This window comes from Salminus brasiliensis, chromosome 7 (genome assembly GCF_030463535.1).
Source record: "Salminus brasiliensis chromosome 7, fSalBra1.hap2, whole genome shotgun sequence".
Lineage (NCBI taxonomy): Eukaryota > Metazoa > Chordata > Actinopteri > Characiformes > Bryconidae > Salminus > Salminus brasiliensis.
In genome coordinates, this window is record NC_132884.1 from 12,170,143 (window position 1) to 12,183,750 (window position 13,608).

A 13,608-nucleotide genomic window follows, 5' to 3' on the forward strand; every position below is an offset into this window, starting at 1 on the left:
GAACAAGTAGTTTCTCCACATTCAACACACAATGTCACTACTATTACTATTACTATTACTTGAATGATTTATGAACTTATTAAAGCACCCTTCTGCTCCTGCTGCTGCAACTGCAGTGCATAGCCAAACTCCAGCTCCTGGCAGTGTTCCTGGGGAATCTTAGCCCATTCCTCATGGGCAATGCCTTCCAGTTCATTAATATTTTTGGGTTTGTGTGCTGCAATCACTGCTTTCAAATTCACCAAAGATTTTCAATGGTTCAAGGGTTCAAGGCAGGACACTGTAATGACCACTCCAGAATCTTCCAAGACATCTGAAACACAAGCCTTGGTAGACTTTGATGTATGCTTGGGATCATCATCCTGTTGGAAAGATGGCCAAGCTTTATCTTCCTCACACAAGGCATGGTGTTTTCTCCTTTCTTCAGGCAACTCCTCCTGATCACCTTAATCTGCTCCTAAACCTAATATAACCTAAAGCTAATCATACCATTACAAAAAAGTTTTGTAATTTTATTAAGTGAACTTAAGTACATTTCAGAATTATACTTTATGTAGTAAGTATACTAAAATCAGTTTAGTAGTAGTATACTTTTAAGTCGTGTATTATTTTAAAAGTAGTAAACTTGCTTCTGAGGGCATTCTTACCTAGGGTCAATTTAGCATTGAACCTACTATACACATTTTTGGGACGTGGGAGAATACCAAAGTGCCCAGCACAGACCCTCGCTAACATGGGGAGAACATACCAAACATCTCACTGATGAAGACCGGAGTGAGGATTAAACTCATAATGCCAGGCTTCTGGAGCTGACACACACTACTTTGATGTATGCTGCTAGTTTCCATTTATGCATTGTTTAAAATATATATTTAACTGTACTTAATTACACTTGACAGTAACTATTATAAATATTACCAATATACCACACATAAAGCAATTAATAACATACTCAGAATTTTAAAAAATGATTGTTTTCTTTATCAATTAAAATGTTCAAACAAATATTGTATTGGAAGCCAAAATGTAACTGCAATATGATACATTCAAGTTCACACAAAAAGGGGAGAATTTGTGCCCTGCAGCCTCTGTGAACTTTGTCCAACCCCAAATCAAAGTATAATAAATTAATAAGCTGAGTATACTAAAAGAATGTCTATGGCAAACCTTAAGTAGACTTTAGAAGTACATTTAGAGCAAACAATTAACTTTGTCAGTATAATCCATGTATACGTAAGTATAATATTAGTTAGTATATCTCTGATAAGTACGTAAAAAGTAAACTTAAAGCATACTCACTACTTAATCTCTCTTAATACTCGTCTTAATCTAAACCCAACCTTAACCATGGTGAAATGAGGAATCCTTACTGTTTCTCTATTGATGTTGGTCCATTCATCCAGCATTTTCTCAAACAGCAGTGGAAAACTGACCAAATAAGCTTTGTTTTTTAACTGGACCAGTCATACCTATATAGACCTAACAGTGTTAGATCATGTACACAAATGTAGTATTGCTAGTGTTCCTTTAACATTGAACTTGTAAACTGTGCTTCCATCTGTATCTTTAGGACATTCAGTGCCTTTGCTGTCTTTTTGTATCCTTTTCTTTGTTTGTGCAAGGCAGTGGTCTCTGATTCTGAGTTGTTTTAGACAACTCTATTGACTTATTTGACATATTTCTAACATGCAATCAAATTTCTGTCAACAAACCCCTAGCCAGTTGCAATGAAAGTTATTAATAATTTAAAAATGGCAAATGAAACTACTAGGTATGTGGACCTAATAAACAGGCAAGTGTAAATACAGTAGGCTCCAAGCCTACTTACAAATATCAAAAGCATGGTATAATTTGAGGTACAGCACACATGCTTTGATGATGAATGATAACTATTTATTATATTTGAACTTATTATATAATTGTTAATGAATATGTATAACGTAATGTAAATATGTTAACTATATTTATTTAAAATATTCTTTAACAATGACAGTGTACCTATAAATGTAAAACATATTATAATGTCATACAAGAATAATTTAATTTAATTCCAACTTCTTGGACTGTTCTGGAAAAACTGAATTCCTTTTTATCACTTTACTTGGGTGGTCTGTTAAAGATGCCTTGTAAATTCTCATCTGACATTCAAATAACATTTAACTGCACATCTAAGTTGAATGTAAATAACTGTCTATTAAATGTGTCAATATACTCTCTCTCTCTCTCTTTCTTTCTGTCTCATTTTTTATTTCCCCTACCTGTTTTACCCTGATTTGATGATTTTTTCTAGAACAGCCTGCTGCATGAAGCTAATCAGCTGATGGGGATTTTGAATAGATAATTAACAGGTGTTAATTGTCATTAAATGCATTTGTTGTTGGCTTATTATTATGTAATTTACATTAAATAAATATGAAAAATTAGATTTGAAAAAGATAATTGTGCGAATGACTGAGCCATGTGTCTTTTTTTGCCATGGCTATTTTAGAGAGGTTAGAAAGGGTCATATATTGCACATCCTCTCTAGTAGTTTCTCTCATGCTCAGTCAGGGTGCATTTTAGGTTGCCTTGAGTGAGCCCAAAGTGGCTGCAGCTGGAGGCAATTAGTGGCAAGCAGCCTGGCAAGATTTCAGGACTCCACCCCCTCTGCAGTGTTCTCCATGATGGTTCACAAAATGGTGCTGCAATGGGTATACTGACCAATGTCTTTTGTACTTGGTAGTACCAGTCAGTTGGTTTGGGATGAGCCACAATCCTGCCAACAGCTTGGACACAAAATCATTAAATATAAAACAGGCGAAGGAGAAGGCAGGCATGTAAATAGGGTTAAAAATACTCTTCAGCTCTATACAGCCACTGACAATCAACGACATTTACCAGTTACATTTATGTTTTCATGTTAGATTTCATTTGATCAAGGTCACCTTTGTGAAAGGCCAAGAGGCATTCTTTTATAGATAAACTATCAATATTGTTGATCTATTCAGAAAGACACAGCATTGTTTACACACAGTTAACCTATGTGCTACCTGTGGAGGAGATCACTTGTTTTAGAATGCATTTAGGATACAGGCTGGATCCCCTGCCAAACACACAGAAAGCTGAAATGTACCTCATGTAGTGCAGTGATATTCACAGTTAGTTAGAGAGTGCCACCATTGTCTGTAAATGAAAAGTGTTACTCTTATTTCTCTCTCTCTCTCTCTCTTTCTCTCTCTCTCTCTCTCTCTCTCTCTCTTTCTCACACACACACACACACACACACACACACACACACTATGGTTTTAAAGTTGGACCTTGAAAACCTTTCCTTCTTATTTAAAGGGCTATTCCAGTTAACTTTATCTGTGCAGCAACATTTTATCAAAGCAGCTTTACATCCAAAACCCAAGCCCAGATCCTAAAAGTCAAGAGCAGCAGCAGCAAGGACTTTCTGAGAGGAATAAATCTTGAGAAGAACTTTAAATCAGGGTTTGAATTGTTTGTGATCCTTATCTATATCTATATATAGACCTACACGTAAATTTATGTCTATAAAATATGCTTTATATATGAAGACTTAAAAATTGAATGTGATACTGATGATGATGATGATCAGTCCTCACCAATTCTCCTTCCTGTAAAAAGGTTAAGAGACAAACTTACCTGTGGGGTTAGGGAATGGTCCTTTTAGTGAAAAGAGACACTTTTCTTTTACTTGTGACAATAAAGTAATGCTTAATGCTTGTCATAAAATAATGTCAAGTTCAAATCACCTGTGTTAGGACCAGTGAAAGCTCAGAAAACAACATGAGGGAAACAGTGATTCCCATAACAATGGATAACAAAATGCACAAAGCTTTAATAGACATGGGAGCCAGTCAAACCCTAGTCACACAAAAGATCAACTAAGGGTCAGATGTATACCAGTTTTAATAGACCAGGCAAGTGGTATGTAGCAGAAGCTATAGTAGGCACTAGGTTACAGTCCAAAAAGGATAATGCAGCAAAAGAGGTGACTGAAATTTGAACTTACTCAAAGACCATTAAGGTCAGAAAAACTAAGAAACAGAAAATAGACAAGAAAAAAATAAAGGAACACAAGTAAAAGAGCAGCTAAGCAGTCCCTGAGGCAGGGTCATTGTTTATGCTGGAAGACATAACTCAATTTCAGAGACAGGATGAGACTCCATTTGTTTAAAATGTTAGCGAGGTGTAAGCACCAGTGATAATAGGGGGCAGGTCATCTTGAAAGATGACATTCTATACAAATGTAAAAGTGGTGTACAGCAGATTTCCTCTTCATGCTGTACACCTCAGACTTCAAGTACTGTTCTGAGACCTGCCACATGCAGAACTTTTTGGACAACACAGCCATTGTGGCTTGTGTAAGGGAAGGGCAGGAGAAGGAGTACAGACTCCTTGTGGATGACTTTGTGGCATAGTGCCGTAGGAACAACCTGCTACTGAACATCCCCAAGACCAAGGAGATGGTGGTGGACTTTCGAAGGGCTAGGGGTTGATGTGGAGATGGTATCTTGGACTGCATCTGGATAATAGGTTGGATGGGTCAGCCAACACAGACACCCTGTATAAAAAGGGCATCTACTTTCTGTGGTTTAGGTGGCGGAAAGGAGGACACTGCACAAACTGCTCTCCATCATGGATGATGATGTTCACCCACTGCACACCATCATTATGGACCAAAGGAGCAAGTTCAGTGGCAGGTTGCTGTCACAGAGTTGCTCTACCGACAGACTCAGGAGATCCTTTGTTCCGAAACACTTTCCAATTTCCTTCGGAATCAATAAAGTATCTATCTATCCATTTATCCATCCATCCATCACTCCATCTATTTATCTATAGTTATATATATATATAGTTTATCTATTCCCAAGAGCGTGAGGCAGGAGGTGCTTAAACTGGGTCATTCTGACCCAGTTTAAGGTGGAGGTGGGGCATATAGGACATGCAAAAATGCTAAGTAGGATTGCAAGCAGTTTTTTAAGGCAGAGTCAGAATTTTGCAAAACATGCCCAGAGTGCCTGGTCTACAGCAATAGGGTACCCATTATTGAGATTCCATTCTCACGGGTCTGCATGGATATGGTTGGTCCTCTACCTAAAAGCAAAGCTGGGAATCTCTATATACTAGATACATACTAGATATCATTCACACTAAACCACACTACCATCATACCAATGGCCTTGTCTACAGTATCAGCACTCTGAAAGCCATGTTGTAGAATTATGTGAACAAGAGGGGTTCGGATTGGGAGACATGGCTTCCATTGATGTTTGCATATCATAAAGTCCCACAAGCATCAACAGGTTTTTCACTGATCCAGCCAAGGCAGCGTTATGGACAACAGGTGAAAAACAGAATGTGCTGACTCATGTATTCAGGATGAGCAAGCTCAATGGGCTGGTCCAGGAGAACATGAAGAGAGCATTGTCACAGCAGAAAGTATGGTACAACAAGGCAGCTAAGGACAGAGAGCTGAGAGTGGGGAAAATGTCATCTTGCTACCAATGTCTGACACCAGCTTGTTAGCGAAGTAGCAAGACGTATACACTGTGTGCAGTCTTGAAATTGCCAAAGTTTTGAAGCGTGATCACCGAACAATCAAGCGTTTTATGGCAAATAGCCAACATGGTCGCAAGAAGTGTTGGAAAAAAAGCCGCAAAATGACTGCCCATGAATTGAGGAAAATCAAGCGTGAAGCTGCCAAGATGCCATTTGCCACCAGTTTTGCCATATTTCAGAGCTGCAATGTTACTGGAGTATCAAAAAGCACAAGGTGTGCGATACTCAGGGACATGGCCAAGGTAAGGAAGGCTGAAAAACGACCACCTTTGAACAAGAAACATAAGATAAAACATCAAGACCGGGCCAAGAAATATCTTAAGACTGATTTGTCTGATGTTTTATGGACTGATGAAATGCGAGTGACTCTTGATGGGCCAGATGGATGGGCCCGAGGCTGGATCAGTAAAGGGCAGAGAGCTCCACTCCGACTTAGACGCCAGCAAGGTGGAGGTGGGGTACCAGTATGGGCTGGTATCATCAAAGATGAACTTGTGGGACCTTTTCGGGTTGAGGATGGAGAGAAGCTCAACTCCCAGACCTACTGCCAGTTTCTGGAAGACACCTTCTTCAAGCAGTGGTACAGAAATAAATCGGTATCGTTCAAGAAAAACATGATTTTCATGCAGGACAATGCTCCATCACATGCATCCAAATACTCCACAGCGTGGCTGGCCAGTAAGAGTGGACATGAGGACATGGCCCCCTTGTTCACCTGATCTGAACCCCATTGAGAACCTGTGGTCCCTCATAAAATGTGAAATCTACAGGGAGGGAAAACTGTACACCTCCCTGAACAGTGTCTGGGAGGCTGTGGTGTCTGCTGCACGCAATGTTGATCGTAAACAGATCAAGCAACTGACAGAATCTATGGATGGAAGGCTTTTGAGTGTCATCGTAAAGAAAGGTGGCTATATTGGTCACTGATTTGTTTTTGGTTTTGTTTTTGAATGTCAGAAATGTTTATTTCTAAATGTTGTGGTGTTGTATTGGTTTCCCTGGTGAAAATAAACAAGTGAGATGTGTATATATTTCTTTTTTATTACGTTGCCTTATAATTTTGCACAGTAATAGTTACCTGCACAAACAGATATTCTCCTAAGATAGCCAAATCTAAAAAAAAAAACACTCCAACTTCCAAAAATATTAAGCTTTGATATTTATGAGTCTTTTGGGTTGATTGAGAACATAGTTGTTGCTCAGTAATAAAAAGAATCCTCTCAAATACAACTTGCCTAATAATTCTGCACACACTGTATGTAGTGCAGAAACGGATTGGGCAGACTTCATACGAGGTCTTGATGCACTACATGAAGGATAGTCAGAACTTTCACATCAACATGCTGACGCCATGGGGTAAATCTTCCGTCAGTGTCACAGAGCAACGGAGAGCCATGGGGTAAATCTTCCGTCAGTGTCACAGAGCAACGGAGAGTGTTTGGTCAATAGCAGAGGAAGAGGACACCAATTAACAGTACTTCCCGAGGAGCAGCTGACATAGGTTATTCCTGTTAACCTGTTCCGAGAACAACCAGGGCTCACAAACATTGGTTAGCATGACATTCGGCTGCTAAAGAATGCCACATTTACATTTAAGGCATTTAGAAGACGCTCTTATTCAGAGCGACTTACAAAAGTACTTTGTTATTTACTCAAGAATCCTCAGCTAGTTTGAATAGACTAAAAATTCAAAGATACCTCTAAGCTTAGACACTACTAAACACAATCATAGTACTCTACTAATCGCCCAAGTCTCTCGGGAAGAGTTGGGTCTTCAGTCTGCGTTTGAAGACAGCAAGCGACTCCTGTTCGGACTCCTGTTCAGGGGAAGTTTGTTCCACCACTTTGGTACCAGGACAGAAAAAAGCCTGGACGCTTGTCTTCCATGGATTTTAAGGGCTGGTGGGTCAAGCCGAGTTGTACTTAAAGCTCGAAGGGCTCTTGGTGCGGATTGGCTTTTGACCATTGCCATCAAGTATGGAGGGCCTGGTTTTAAATCTAATGCTGGCAGCTACAGGAAGCCAGTGAAGAGAACGCAGCAGAGAAGTAACATGGCTGAATTCAGAAATGTTGAAGACAACCCGTGCCGCTGCATTCTGGATAAGTTGCAGGGGCCTGATGGTGCGCAAAGGGAGACCAGCCAGAAGAGAGTTGCAGTAGGAACCGAGCCTTGTGGAATGCCAGTGGAGAGACTACAAGGAGTGGACGTGTCCCCCTGCCATGTTACCTGGTATGAGCGTCCCTGCAAGTATGATGCAAACCATCGCCATGCAGATCCGGTAATTCCAAGGTCTGCAAGGATAGACAGAAGGATCTTGTGGTCCACTGTGTCAAAATCTGTGGATGCCCGTAATGTAATCACAATTCTAAAGGCCTCAAAGGCCCATGAACAGGAGGCATAAATTAATAGTAAACCTATAAATAGTGAGTCTGGACACTCGTATTTTAGTGAATTGATAGCTAAAAGCCACACTTCACTAATAACAAGCTCTTCCTCACATACACACACACACAAATATGATGTGACATATTTGTCCTAACATTTGAACAGTTCGATGGAATTCATAAAACATAAAATTAGTGGGTCTGTGGATTCTGTGGAAGGGACCCCTGCCTGCAGAAAGTTATAGAATCTCTGCACTAGTAGGATTACAGGAATGTCAAGTGTTGCTCATTCTATGCAGTGTTACTGTATTCTCAGTATATATATATATGGTGGAAATGGCCTTGGGCTTGCTTTTGGCGAGCACAGCCCACTGTCCTCACACACACAGCTCAAACAACTGTTTGGTTTATTAATGAGTTTCAGAGGGGAGTATTTACAGCTGCCCCGGGGTTAACTCTATATGCCACCTCCACAGAACCAAAGATGGAGAGCTAAGGTCAAGAGCAAAAGTAAGCTCTGAAGAACAGATGAAGCTCTGGGGACCAATTGATATGTTAAAGGTGGCATAGAATGCACTTACTGAGTATTTTAAGTTGTTCCTTGATGTAAATGGTATATATGTCACTTAAGTTGATGCCTGGAGGCCAAAACCCTGTTTTTTTGCCATGGAATGAAACTCACAATTTTCCTTTTATGGTGGGTTATGCAGTTACAGAAACACTGGTTATTACATAGCCCTTTCCCAGAGTAGTTGCTTTTTACAATGTCAAAATGCTATAATTTTAAATAATTGATTGTATATACTGTATATCTTTTTACCTTTTCAATGGATTTTTAGAACACTGTATTCTAAATTTTATTTCATAAGGACTGCTATCGCTGTAACTGCCTACTATGAGCGGCTTGAGTATTTGTATGGCAAAAAAATAAATAAAAATTCAGTGCCTGAGCAGTGTCTCGCACATTGTCACAAAAATCAATAATGTCTTTACAGCGTAGCTTTGCATTGTACAGCAGGTGGCGGGTTTAAGATTTGTGATGTGCTTTGGAAAATAATGGTTATTGATGTTTTGGATTCAACCTATTTTACCCATGCTCGTATGAGAGCTTCTTCTCCTGCTTGGTCTAATTAAAAGAAAATCCTCTGCACCCAATGAATATCCAGACCATGAGAGCTTTGAATTTTAATGAGTCATTCAGAGAATGCTCCAATCAGGAAACATATGTAAATCAGAAGCATGCTTATTCTTAACATGGGCAAAGATACTAGAACCAGGAACAGGTTGTTGGCACCTTGGTAATTTAGAAACACCAAATTAAAAAGTATAACCTGACTGGCAGCACATATATATATACACACACACATAAATCTAATTTTCCCACAAATGTGGAAAATGTATATGCTCAGACAGAATCCTAGCTTCAATATAACCGGCATTGTGTGCAATTACTATAGTTATTGCACTGCGCTGAAGAACATTTTTTTTCTTTACTATGCTCTGCACTCTGTAGACTCAGAACTGAAAATACACATCTAAACTAGTTTTAGTTTTGAGAGAAACACCTATGTTCAAAACTGCATATTGCTATGAAACTGCAGGCTATGCATTGAATAGATTGGACAGAACTGCTTTTACATTGCTCATTGGTTTTACTACATGATTTTTCAATAAACCTATTTTTAACATTAATATATTAAAAATAGCAGGACAAAGACAAAAAGAAGAAAAAAACAGTCCACAAATCAGTTTATTATGCTTTGAAGCTGTAGCTGTAAGGCTGTTGTAATGGAAACAGATTGGTGTGTTGATTGTGTAGGCCTCAGGCTCCAGATCCCTAAGGAGCAGCCCAGTTTGCAGTGTGTTCAAAGGAAAGGGCTAAAAGGCAATTACAATGTTAATGTGTCTAGGCAGGGGGGAGATAGCGGTCAGGTGATCTGGGGGGAACACACAAAGTGATGGAGTGAATGAAGTCAGGTCTGCTGAAATAATGATGTCTGGAGAATGCTAGACGTCCAAAAAAATAAAATGGCACACCAAACTTTGACAAGCCAAGGGACAAGTAAGATTACATAGGTCATGGTAGAAACACACATGACTGATGTTATGAGGAAAGAAAGAGACAGAAAGAGACAGATTAAAGAGTGTGTATACCATGGCTTGCAATCTTTATAAAGACAAAATGATTCCACGATGATACAAAACAAGGCATTGTAGAGTTCTATTAAAAGTGTTTCTTTTGATTTTTGATGCCTGGTTAAGATGCATGCAGACATATTATTTTGCGGCAACATTAACTTACCCATGAAGGTAATATTACAAGAACTGTCTGTTACATGAGCAGTACTCATAGCAGAGTAGGACCAGCTTGAGATGGGCTAATATAAGCTGGATCTCTCCTGGGAACTCATAATAGGCCATTAAACAGGCGCATTAGGATAAATGAAAAGGCTTTTAAGTGGTTACCACAAGACCACCTGGAATTCACTCTCCTGGGTGTTTGAGTGTCTGAGTGTGTTTTTGTGTGTATTAATACACAATTTAGTTTGAAGGGCTAGCTCTGTCTGAAAAGGTTTGGTACATGAATGTTCTATTTCAGTTCAATTTCCATATTCACTGTCTGGTTTAGATTATGTTAACACTGACAATCAACAGACTCTAATATTTAGTCCAGTTAAGGTCAAATCAGAATTCATTCACTATTGCTCACAGCAGCAAAATTCAGCATGAATTAAAACGTTTTATAAATAAAAAGAAACAAGAATATAACATAAACGTAAAAGAAAAAATACAACTGTAAAAGTGCTAGATTATAAGTCATTTTATCACGCTTTTGCACGCTTGTGATTTCAAAGAGATTTTTACTTGATAATCAGCCCTATAATGTAGATGTGATTGTAATGCAAATTGTAATGGATTCAGAGAGCAGCCAATGTGCGGTGATTGGCTTATTCAATGGTACCGTAGCCCCAAGAGACACGTGTCCTTTCAGTTTTTCTCTTTAATTGAAGCGTGTTATGTGTTATTTTCTGCTCTGCTGCACTGCCGCGGAGGTTGGTTTCACTGAAATGAGTTTCCAAAAACAGCGCAGATAGCAAAGATAGTCGGTATCTCTTGTCAAAACACAATATAACCTATCAAAATAAAGCATTTAAAAAAAACACAGCTCTAAGAAAGCTTATGTTGTAATAATTATGTATTTAGTCAGACCATGGAGGTATTAAAATACATACATGACATAACCTTGCTTTTCCCATGCATATAGAAAATTATTTTTTTGTCTAGAAATATGATAAATATAGGCAATACAGGACTAAACCACACTAGCTTAGTTCAAATTGACTACAGGCCAACTCAGTCATGTGTGTAATGGGAAAAAGCAGACTGCAGTAGCTGCAGGGATAATGGTGTGCGTGTGGGGGGTTGTGGGGATAGGGTTGAGGCGGACTCCAGACTGCATCATCACATCTCCCGGAATTTGATTGACATTTTCGAGTTAAATTAAAAAAGAAATTGCGAGAAATCACTGACGTGGGATCTAGGAACAGCACTAGCTGTCGAAAGATTCTGTTCAGACAGCGCAAAAAAAATGACAGCAGCAACCATACGCAATAACTGACTTATAATAACACTCTGGGGAACACACATGGAGTTGGAAACACATGATTTTTTTTTTGCTTTGTGCTGTGAAAGAGGCTTCAGTCAGTGTTCTAGAGCTGATAAGATATTATGTACAAAGGGGCCTTCTGGGAGAAACACGCTGCCCCCTCATTGTCCTCCATAATCTCTCTGATGGCTAATAAACTGAGTACGATAAATAGAGAGGACATTAGTTCTACATTACTGAACTGCATTGTCAGCTCATTGTCACGCTTGACGCACAGGCTCCCGCGTCACCCCTAGTCTCCCTTTCTCCCTCTCTTCAAACCTTTTGTAAAGCTCTCTCTGTTCTCAAATATATATATATATATATATATATATATATATATATATATATATATATATGAATACATGTTTCAATGCTGCAATTTACAGAAATACATATGATCGAAAGACAAAAAAGAAAAAAGCTACCGTGCGATTTTTTTGTGGATTACCTCATGTAGACTGCCTGATGGTGACGCATCATGCAAATTTCACCGACTGTAGTGTTGTCTATTCGGAAATCAAGACAACTTGCTGCTTAAAATAAAACAATAATTCGGAAATCAAGACAACTTAAAATAAAACAATAAATAATGCTTCCCATTAGATTACTACATAGCGATTGATGTTTACTGACCGTTACCCTCCCCGAGTGTATTAAATCAGAAGAGCATAAGTACATATCAGAGAAGGTCTGCAGTAAGCTGATAACAACACTGCGATTAACCCCCGCTCCCGGGGGGGGGGGGGGGGGGGGGGGGGAGAAGCCATGTGCATGAGACACAAAAACGACATATACCAGAGAAAATGGCAACGATTTTGAAAAAGATTATGTTGGGCCAGTGTATATATATTTATATAAAGACTTATGCATATAAATACATCATTTATATACACGTCATATGATATCCGAGGCAGATCAATGCAACCAAAAACAGCCTGAAAAAAGACCGGAACACATAGATGCCTCCAGAATCCATTGTAAGCCGAATTCCGTTTTCTTTGGCTTCTCATCATTTTATCATCATGGATTCTCATCATTTAGCATATTCCTGAAAGGAACGCTCCTAATTCCCAGCTTCTGTCAGTGATAGACTTTGTTTTGACACGTTAAAAAATTAAAATATATTATATAATATATTATAATTAATGTATAATAATTATATATATATATATATATATATATATATATATATATATATATATATATATATATGTGTATATAATATATATATATTATGTTGTTAAAATGCATTGACACTAGACACTATTCATCATCATTAAGACAAATAATGCTAATTTTTACTTGTAGTCTACGTTTTCTTTATATAGGTTTGTAATTAGTGTGCTTTGCTCAAACAACAAGAAATAATTGTTTATATGAAACAATTAAAAAATAATAAACAATTGAAATGGTTAACTGGTAAAACAAAAACAAAAAATGTACAAAATACCTAGGCCTTAGAATGGCCATTATTTTTAAAAGAACAGTTTCTTGATTAAATGCGTATATTTACGGTTAAATGTACCAAAGGAAAGATCCGCTCAGAGATTGCTGTAATAATTCTGGTGTGGCTTGACGGTTTCTTCTTTATTCAGTAGAGCTCATTTCAGCATTGTAAAAGCTAATGATTGTCTCAACTGACACAACGTAGAAATACATTAGGTTCATGTATTCTATATCCAACAACAAATTCCAAAACGTTGTTTAGTCCTTAAGAACAGGCTTTTCGGCGCGGAACGGCTCCTAACAAACGTTTGAGACAATGGCCTTAACATACTTTCCCATAAGGTAGGGGAAACACTTCAGCACTTTCAGTCCAATTCCGAAATTGCGGACAGATCCCAAGATAGACAAAAGGGTTCCCTCTGTTGGAATAAAGTGCACAAACGGCATCTCTCTTGGTGTGAAATAGTTCCTTCTTGCATGTTTATCGGTTGGGGTATGGCAGTAAGGGTGTGTGTATATATGTATATATATATATATATATATATATATATATATATATATAT